Below are 10,442 nucleotides of genomic sequence, written 5' to 3' on the forward strand. Positions count from 1 at the left end.
GTTATGGGCTGATTTTGGTGATTCATTGAGAAGGGAGTGATCACAGCATCATCTTGAGATAGAGAGGGAGAAACTGGAAAGGAAAACAAGAGTACAGATCAGTTTTGTAAAATGAGTTTATATGCATATGTACCACATGTATATGCTTTGAAATCTATCATCAATAACGTATAATTGTGCATGGGTAACACACTTCAACCTTAGTAGCTTGCTTGTTATGATTTGCAACACGACTCCTACAGTATGTTCCTGTAGTCCATTCAAAATCAAAATGACTCGGTGGAAGTGTGAAATATATCAGCTTTGCACTTTGTATCACATCACATAAATCCCTAAATTGAAATGATGGTAACAACTGAGACATGTTTGCGAAACACTGATTTCCCTTTGTTCTGCTTGATAAAGTAAGCATGCAGTAATGGCACACGATGGCCTCCCTTCTGGGAATCTAAGATAAACCCATTCATCACATTGTGCGGTCAGCGTTAGAGACACTTTAAGCTCTCTGTTGGAGTACACAGCTTTCCCGGCTCCTCACTCACACGACTCAGAGAGAGAGAGAGAGAGAGAGAGAGAGAGAGAGAGAGAGAGAGAGAGAGAGAGAGAGAGAGAACAACATGGCTTTACACAGTAAGAAAGCTCCCAGACTTCAGTGGCGCTCAAGCTCCACAAATTACAGCGGAGTTTAAGCTGAGCTGTGACTCACAACAAAGCCACAGCACAAGCTTTTAATACACAGCAACAGTCATGCAGCTGTCATCATGGCACTTCAGAGCGGAAATACAGGAAGACGACACAGCACATTTACTGTAAAGGCAACAAAAGTATCCAAACACAATCAACTTCCCTTACCTCTTTGAACCCAACTCGTCACTCTGTCCAGGCAGATGTTTGTTTTCTTGGAGAACTTTGAGCGGCTGCCTGTAAGGCAACAGGCAACAGGAGCTGGTACCTAAAATGGCTGCCCTCTCTCTAGCAGGCCCACACTGCTAACCCTCTCCCTTCTCTCAGGTGACTCACTCCTGGTATTAAACGCTCAGTTCCGCACACGCAGGTTGATCGGCCAGTGTGTGCGGAGGACCGAGGGGGGAGTGGAGTTGAAGCTTAAACATTAAACCTGAGCTGGCTGCGTGTCGGTGCTGTGGGGAGGCTGGCACTACTAGGTTAATCTGTGGGAGAGCGAGGCCGTGGATGGTGACATTCAAAAGACAGAGGAGAGGAGGTGCAAAATGATGTGTGTGTTCCACAGCAGGTGCTCCAAAAGCTCCTGGATGGCTGTTTAGGCTACTCAGATTTCATATAAGTATATTCATAAGCAATGGGTAGATAGTGTCAGCTGTAAAAATACATCTCACCATCATTGTACTATACACTGAACATCTCAAATTTGATATACACTGCAGGCCCAGCTTTGTCTAGCAGTACTTAAAGTATTATGGATATCACTTTAGGCTATCAACAATAGCAGCTTGCCCAGGAGATTACAGTCATTTTTAGTGACAACCAAGTGTTTGATATCAGTTCTATGCTATCAATTACATCCCATATCTAAGATCTATGAAATATTGCTTTATCATCCCATCATCTATGAATAATTCATTTTCTTCTGAACTGTGAAATCGTGTTGTAGTCACAGAAGGAGCTTGAGCGCTTGGCACTAGAGGGCAGCAAACGTCTGTGCTTCTGCCTTGGTTTCTTTATCTCCATCTCTCTCTCTCTTCCTCTCTCTCTCTCTCTCTCTCCCTCTCCCTGAGTTCTTTCTCTGTCTCTTCTTCCCATTTGCTGCCCTTCTATTTCTCACTCATGCCTTCTTCCCTGCTGCCTTTAATATTCTCACATACCTGGCTCGCCTCTGTGCTGGCGCAGTGAACACCAACCAGCAGCCATGTTCCAGCATCTCTTGACCATGTTTCTTCAGTCATGTGTAAAGAAGCCCTAGGCATAGAACTACAAATAGAATAGAATAGAATAGAATAGAATAGAATAGAATAGCATAGAGTTGGCATGGAGGAAGCTAAATTCATAGACCCTGATATTGATTTTGTAACATTTCCAAAGAACAAACTGCAGCCTGTTGATGTGATATAACCAATATCCAGTCAATCTTATACTGCATCATTCCCCTATACCAATAGCACTGTCTGTGGTTAGAGCTGTACATCATTTCTCTTGAAACAAGATTGAACTCTACATATCTGACTGCAAGCATCATTCCTGCTGTATAATATGACATCATTCTGTGCCAGCAATTCTTCAACAGCTCTGCTGATTTCCATGTAGAGAAAGCTCAAGGCAAGGACGTCCGTAGTGACCCCTCCACCCCCACACACTCTCCTGTACTCATAGTCAATACAGTACAGTAAACACACAATGCAAGCTACTCTCTCAAGTGAGTGGTGAATCCCACCAGTGGCCTTGCCCTGGAGCTACCTCATCTGGCGCTGTCTTGCATGTCCTCTACTGACAATGCAGGAGCTGTGCATCACATGTGATACAATACAGGCCTAATGTACAGAGAGGATACGTATCATATAGGATATATAACATACAGCAGAATACTGGCCTGACGTATAAAGCTGACATATAGTCATTAGTAGGATACGAATGACATAGAAGAGATACACGTCTCTCTGCTCTGTGTAACATAAGCATGTGGAATATGTGAAATCAGTTGTGAGTGAAATATGTAAAGGCCTATTTGAAATGTTGTTTTTTTTTAATGATAACATAAGCACAGGATTGAAGATGTCATTCCTCAGTACTCGCATACATTAGAACGAAATGCTGTTCCTCCCAGACCAAACAGTGCACATACAGAATATATAAACAATTAAACAATCTTGACTACTAAAAAATATAAGATTATGGAAAATATATCTAAAAAATATCTTTAAAAAGGCAGAAGTATGCTGCTTGGGTGAAGACTTTAAGAAAATAATATGGGCAAAGGATGCTACACACCTATCGCGACTTCCGGAAAATACACATAATCAAATATATGATTATATAAAATAGTTATGGAAAAGCGTAAAACAAAATGTGTGCAAGTGATGTGTAAAGCTCAGTCCAGATGAAGTCATGGTGTAGAGCTTAGAATACAGAAAAGGAGACATCATTTTCCTTTTTTATAATGTCAGTGTTATGTATTCTATTTTATTCTGTTGAATAGAATATCTATTAACTATTGACGCCTGTGCATTTTCGATATTTTACAATGCATTTACAATGCATTGCTTTATCTCAAGGTCATTGAATATGTCCTTATATGGGAAGTGATGTCAGCTGTCAGTTACAGTAAAAATTTGCATTGACAGATGTGTTTTTGTGGTTTTTGCTTACGATGCAAAATCACGTCTTCATGACATTGTGTATGTTTATATGATGAAAAATCTAATGTTATATTCTATTCTTCAGTGGCATTCTCCCATCAATCAATAGCCTGACTTTGATTGCTGGAGTGGAGGTTGATGTATTGGATGAACAAATACTAACAGATGAGTCACAGAGCGATGTCAGTGTTCAATAGAAGTATTGGTGGATGGCTAGAGGAAGCCAATCTGCAAAACTAATAAAAAATGCATGCGTGATGTGAGATATGATCATAGATCTGAATCTCTGGCCTTGGCTGAAGTGATTCTGTCAAGTGGAGGACACATGTCCAACGTGAAAAGCCACACATACTGGAAGACACACGCACACGCACTCACACACACACACACACGCACACACACACACACACACACACAAGTCGTGACACATGGCATGCGGGCTCTAAAATGGGCCCTTTTCTTCTTTCACAGCTAAATGAAGCAGGGAAGCTACGGCAGCCTCCAACAGACAAGCTCATTTGTATCGGTTCATTCCGCTACCCTCAGACCTCTCAGAGAGAGAAATGAGCGACAGAGAGAGAGAGAGAGAGAGAGAGGAAGAGAGAGAGCGGGAGAGAGAGAGAGCGAGAGAGAGAGAGAGAGAGAGAGAGAGAGAGAGAAATGATGGATGCTGAAATAAATGACACTCAAAAAAAAACATCCTCATTCTCTGGGCTGAAAAGGCCCTTCACGCCCACTCTCTACCACTCCACCACCGTGCATTAAAAAAAGACCAAAAAACCAGGATCAATACTCCCATTCTCTCTGATTTCCCCAAGTGTATGCCAAACCACGTTAGCAGAAAGTGATAGGGAGGGTGTTTAGCATAATGCAGCTGCTAGCTATTAGCTCCCAGGGGCAGACAGGGAGAAGAAGTGGGCATGTAATAAATTCAATAAATGACTTCCCCTGCCTGCTGCAAGCTGTCCCTGAAGGACCTTTTCACACTCCGGGGTGATCCTCAACGCCCCGCGGCCTGATTCCTCCCCCTGTCTCTTCACACTCTGAGGGCGAGCCTCAATACTCCGCGAGTCGCCTCCTTCCCTCGTCCTTTCACGCTCCGAGGGTCATCTTCGGTCCGCTGCAGTCTGCTTCCTCCCCTTGTCTCCTCGTCTTCTCTCACTGTAGGCTGATCTTCAGTACCCTCTAGGGGAGATCCTCGGTACTTTGAAGCCTGTTTTCTTTCCTCATGTATTTTTGCCTTTCAACCCTTAAACACAGGGATAAACCATAGCTGAATGAATGGATGTTAGCTATGCACATTAAGAGATTGGCATTAGAGTGAATCTATTGGATGTCACCTTGTTTCAGAAGCAATGAAGGCTCATTGTTGTACACCTGACCTGGACTACGGACACAAATAAGCTGTTTAGCTAACATCCATTTACCTTGTTAGACATGCCTCATGAAACTTAAAGATTTGGATCTGCAAAGTTCGGAATGGTGGATGATCACTTTCATACATAAAAGGATAAGTGTGATATCTGCCTCAGTAGTGCAGCAGTTGGCGCCCGCTGTGTCTCCTGTGCTGCGTGTCTTTGGGGTTGTGTAGCAACAACTGCAGGGTGACTGCCTCTGCCACTCTTATGGGATATCGGTCCGCTGCCAAGTCCCTCCTGATTTGGCCGTAATTAACCAAGCCGAGCCTTGTTGGGGCGTGGACATGAATAGTAGCTCGTTATTCGAACATTAATAGGTGTGTGTGTGTTGTGCGCAGCTCACAGTTCACCTTGGAACGGGGCCTTGGCAGCTGTGTGTCCTCTGGAGCGCTGCGTTTATGTTTATATCAACACGTCCCGCTGTAATCATGTTTCAGAACGTTCCTGCCTCACCGTTTATTTTATAGAAAGAGCCGTATAATGTGTGTGGCTGTCAGCACATGAGCCAGGCCACTCTTCAGTGTCATTGGCTTAACACCGCTGCCCTTTCCCTGCTCCTTCTTCTTCTTCTTCTGCGCTAATCTTAGCAAATACAAATATGTGGTTGGAAAGTTTCACATAGGAGGAAATGGTGGTACTGTGGGAGTTTGGACATAGCTGTGCTTGCAACAACAAACTGAATGTGTTAATGTGATGAATATAATGAATGAGGAATTCTTTCAAATGATGAGTAAATCTATAGTAAAAAAGAAGAGAGTTATGGTCATAGCTGAAGATAGTCTTTAATGATTTGACCTTGGTGTCTCTCCTTGCTAGGACAAAAGTTCACCTGCAAAATGAAGGAACAACGTACAGTATACAGAGAACATACCATGTAAAACCCATTTGCCATCCATTAAAAGTTGATTTATTCCAGTGCTACTACGTACATTATGCATTATGTGGCAGTGTACACAGAACAATGATGGTTTACATTTTTTCACTTTTTGGGGTTTTTCATTCTGTTTTTGTTCAGTAGAAGTATATTCTGATGCCTGCTCTATGAGGAAAGCCTACTTTTCTGGATAGTAAAAGACTCTGGGATGCATTTATCACTTTCACTTATCTACCGTCATCAGAATAACATCATGAATGTCCCTCGCTTCACTATGACAGTGTTTTTTTTTTTTTTCTAGCGGAGAAAATCGGATCACTATCAAATATTGGAATGGTGTTTGGGCAGGTCTTTGTCGTCGACAGGAGGAGAACAGACGAAAAGTAAGAGAAGAAGAAAGTGCCCTCACAATAGGGTAAAGAAAAAGAAAAAAGCAACCTGGCTCATACCTCCATCAGTAAGAAAACAAACTGTGTTAAATGAATAAAACGTTGTCTCTTGATTTGCGTTAAACTTCATACCCTTCGTCTCCTTCCTATATTGTTTTTCTACTGCATATCTGCAACATGCTGTGCATTGCACCCAGCTGGCTGTTCCCCTGCGGTACACCATTTGTCCCGTTTGCTCTGCGACATCTACAATGAGGTCATATTCACGGGACACCCACTCTTGCTGTTCACAACCCCCATGGGCCAAAACGGACGTCTGTCAGTAAATGAGCTATGGCTCCCGTCTTCCTCTCTTTTCCAATCTACTCTCTCTCTCTCCCTCTCTCTCTCTCCTACTGCTAGATGAAGGATGAAGGATGAAGTCTTTAATAACAGTGCTGTCTCCTCTCTCTCTCTCTCTGGGGGAAGACGCTCCAGCATCTGTGATCCTTCCCAGTGTAACTGAATATTACACACTGAGTGCAACATGGAACATGACCCGGGGGTTCCCCTGCTTCTTTCTTTCTGTTTTTTTCCCCCATTTGAACCACTCAAAGGTCTTTGCTGCAGGCCATTTGAGAAGCCTCTTTGTGTATGGGGACTAATGTTCTTAATGATGACAGATGACAAACGAGAGGCTAAATCTCCGATGTAATGAAGAGGTGGAAACCTTAGATACGAGCAGGCAGGTAAGGTCATAATCAAGCAGATAGTCCTCCACTAGCTGCACCGCCTCGCTGAAGGACACTGATTGAAACAAAGACTGTAATGACATGATAGATCCCTTCGTACTGGAGGGTGGAGTGTAGCACTGTAGGAGAGGTGGGGGCAGTAAAGAGTCATGCTTCATCAACTCAAGTTGAAGAAAGAAAAAAAAAAAGCTAATATTCATGCTTGATTAAGTCCCATTCATAGCAAACTGAATATGTTCTTAAATGAAGTGCTCTCTGCGGCCGGTGCAGAGCCTGTGGGAGCGCTCGCTGCCTCACAGGGTTTGACTTGGACCTGCTTCAGTCCCAAGCATCTCACAAAGAGGTAACGTCCTGTTTGTTCGCTGGCTTTAGGGGCGATAAAGATGATCAGAAACATTCTTTAACATCCAGGCCTCGGTTTACTCAGACGCAGGCAGACTACCTACCATACAAACTACTTTAGGAAAGCATGCTAACCCACTAACCTGCCGAATTTGCAGCAACACAAAGGTTGCATGTGCTCTTCATGTGTTTTGGGATGAAACTTTTTGGATCCTAAAATTTTCCTCTTCGAACCAAATTCGGTCATCGCAACTCCAGGTTGAGTCATCTACCATGCTTTTGATATTTTACGATTCAGGTTTTCTTCTTCTATCTTACTGTATGTGTTTCAATGTCGTTTACAAATGGAAAGCTAAACCCTGATACTGTAATGTTAAACTCACTAAGGGACCAATTCACTGTTCTGTAACCATCCAAGTTTCTTCAGCACTTTTATTTGTATTCTTTCAGGATTTATTTTTAAATGTTGATTTTTCTTCATGTCATATTTTAAACAGGGAATGCATTGTTATACAGTATCACATTACTGCAACTCTCTAGATTCTGCAACTCTAAAAATCCTAGGTATCCTAATAAAAAAAAGAGGAAATTTCAGTAAAAAAAAAAAGAAAAAAAAAAAGGAAACAAACCAACAAAAGTGAACATAACAAAATCAAAATCATGTAAATCATCAAGCCATCCAAAGAAGTTTTTTGTTCCATCGTCGTTTTTGCACAGAACCATGCAAAGGGGCGGGGTTGGTTTCTCAGTTCGGCCAGTATTGTGCGCCTGTGTGGCCTTAAATCCCAGCAAACCTCAAGCCATGCCATTATCTGAAGACCAGTGGAAGCTCTGATTTGTGGTGGTGAAAAAGGTAGACTACATATTTCGTTGTTTTGTGTATGAGTGTGCAGCATTGAGCTAAAAGTGAACTCTCTGTCTTTCTCTCTCTCTCTCTCTCTCTCTTTCTCTCTCTCTGACAAACACACCCACAAATTTTCTCTTAATCTCTCTCTCTCTTTCTCCCTTACTCTCTGAACTGAACTTTTTTTGTTTTTCAAGGTGTTAGTATAAATAGAAAAAGAAAAGGTTTTCAAAACATTTAGAGTTACTGTGTAATGGAGGCAATGTTATGCAATACATTAAGACATTTTCTTTGAGTTTTTGGAGAGGAATGTATCTGAAAAAGGAATGCAATGCTTGTATTCAGACTGTTAACATCGTAAAAAAGCTCTGAAATTAGTAATTAAATAACCCTCTACTATTTATACATTCAGGCACTGAAAAATCACATGTCAATATGTAACTAAAAAAGATAGTCGCTCTCAACTTTCCCTTGGTAAGAACAAGGAAACTGAAACCTTGAAGTTGGCAATTGTGTAAATTTTTCCTACTCAGTAGTAACGCCATGTGCATCCCCTTTGCTCTTCTTCTGTGTGACACCTTCCCCTCCCCCTTAAGTGCGTTTTCAGACACTGAACGGACGTCAGAGCTTCTCTTAAAGCCGTCACCTTAGCCTACGGGGAAGAATCCACGACACTAGTCTTTTGAAAGGGAAGTCCAATGTTTTGACGCGCTCCCCTCACCGGACAGACAGACAGACGGACGGATGGATGGACGGACGTCCTCCACGGCCTCAGCGGGCCAGCAGGCGAGCCGAGACCCTCAGCTCCACAGACCAACTTCCCCCCTCTTGGTTAAGGACTCTCCGGTGTGATAGCCAGCTCTCACCCCAGTGACCCTGAACTCAGTCATTTTTTAACTATACAAGGGCTTTTACAAAAAAGCTAACTTGAACAGCCATACAATGGCTAAAACATAAACCATATCTCTACTTTATCTCGGTTTTTCAGTCATTTTTTAAATTTGTTTTTTTTTTTTTTTGGGATGCATGTGTGTTTGTATGTATGTGTGTGTTTCTTCTTGATTTAAGTCTTCATTTGCCTTTCTTTGTTCTTTTGGAGTAGCTCTGATCCAGTCCTGCGCTGAGAGACTCAGTCACAGAAGCATTGGTTTTTGGATTTGACGTCTGGTGGGGAGGAAGGACAGAGGGGACGGGAGGGAGGGAGGGAGGGAGGGAGGGAGGATCAGGTCAGGGGGTCAGAGGTCAAGATATGGGTTTGTTATGAGTCCAGATATGGACTCACCAGCGGTTATAGGGATGGTTTTGTATAGAACGGGGCGAGGTGACAAGTTGGTCTGGGGAAGGCGGGGCTCGAAGGGATTTGAAGGGGGTTTGCCGGGGTTATCCGCTGTCGGAGGAGGTGTGTGGTGCCGTGGAGGGTGAGCGCCGCCGGCGGGCTGTGGAAGTCCAGGAGCGCTCGGAGCGTTCGGAGCGCTCGGAGGCTAGCGAGGCGGGCCGGAAGCGGTGCACAAAGCCGTCCAGGAAGTCCTGCTGCTGCTGGGTTATGGCTTGGGAGATGAGGCAGGGCAGCGCCTGCAGGCTGCCCGTCACCGAGTCCAGCTTGTCCTCCAATGTGCCGATGCGCTTGTCCAGCTCCTCGCTGCGCTCCTGCAGCTCCGACACCAGGTCATACATCACATTCTGGGTCTAATGAAGGAGAGAAAGTCAATGTGTTTGGGGAGGGGCAAGAACAGGAGGACAGAGAGGGAAGGGGAGGAGAGCAGGGCAGGACAAAGGAGGTGGAGGACAAGAGAAGGGTATGAATCAAGCTGTTTACAACTTATCCACAAGTGGAGGTGCAACAAAGCTAACTTTCAGGAGAAATAGATATAAAAAAAAATTGAAGAGATAATAAAATTATGGGCCCTTAGAGATTATCAAATGTAAGGTAACACAAAGTTTGATGGGTTTAACAGTACAAATCAATCAAATGAAGAGATACTGCACCGGTTCTAGGTACTAGGAAATATATCTTAAAAACAGTAGTGATTGGGTGTCTGCTGTTCTTGTAATAGCTCACAGAAGTTCATAGCTTACATGTGGAGGAAAAAACAACTGTTCTCTGAAACAGACTTTCTGTCTGAAGGGAAGAAAGAAATGACAGGAACTAGTCTGAAGGAGACATGAATAATTTCAGCAAGTCAGCATAGATTCTATCTTCTCAAGGTTGTAACAACCAAGTTCTGCTTTTCCAATAAATGTATTGCCACAGCAGTTCTTTGTGCCTTTAGTTAGTTGTTTGACACAGTAAATCACATAGTCAAATACCTAGGAAAAACTATGGTAAAAATCTCATACAATTTTTTCCTTTTATTGTTAAGGTGCTGACCACAGTGGATCCACTAATGGAGGCAACGTTATGTGATACATTCAGACATTTTCTTTGAGTTTTTGGAGAGGAATGTATCTGAGAAAAGGAATGCAATGGTTGTATTCAGACTGTTAACATTATAAAAACACATCTGAAATTGGTAAT

General features: G+C 43.0%; 1 pseudogene; it reads right to left on the reverse strand.

Annotated features, from left to right (window-relative positions):
* Positions 1 to 9,307: 9,307 nt before the first annotated feature.
* Positions 9,308 to 9,613, reverse strand: LOC139650269 (small conductance calcium-activated potassium channel protein 2 pseudogene; annotated as a pseudogene).
* Between the last annotated feature and the right edge of the window lie 829 nt (positions 9,614 to 10,442).

The sequence above is a fragment of the Centroberyx affinis genome, unplaced genomic scaffold (genome assembly GCF_046629955.1).
Source record: "Centroberyx affinis isolate AG114_WGS23_722 - 3 ecotype Tasmania unplaced genomic scaffold, CSIRO-AGI_Caff_v1 ptg001476l_1, whole genome shotgun sequence".
Lineage (NCBI taxonomy): Eukaryota > Metazoa > Chordata > Actinopteri > Beryciformes > Berycidae > Centroberyx > Centroberyx affinis.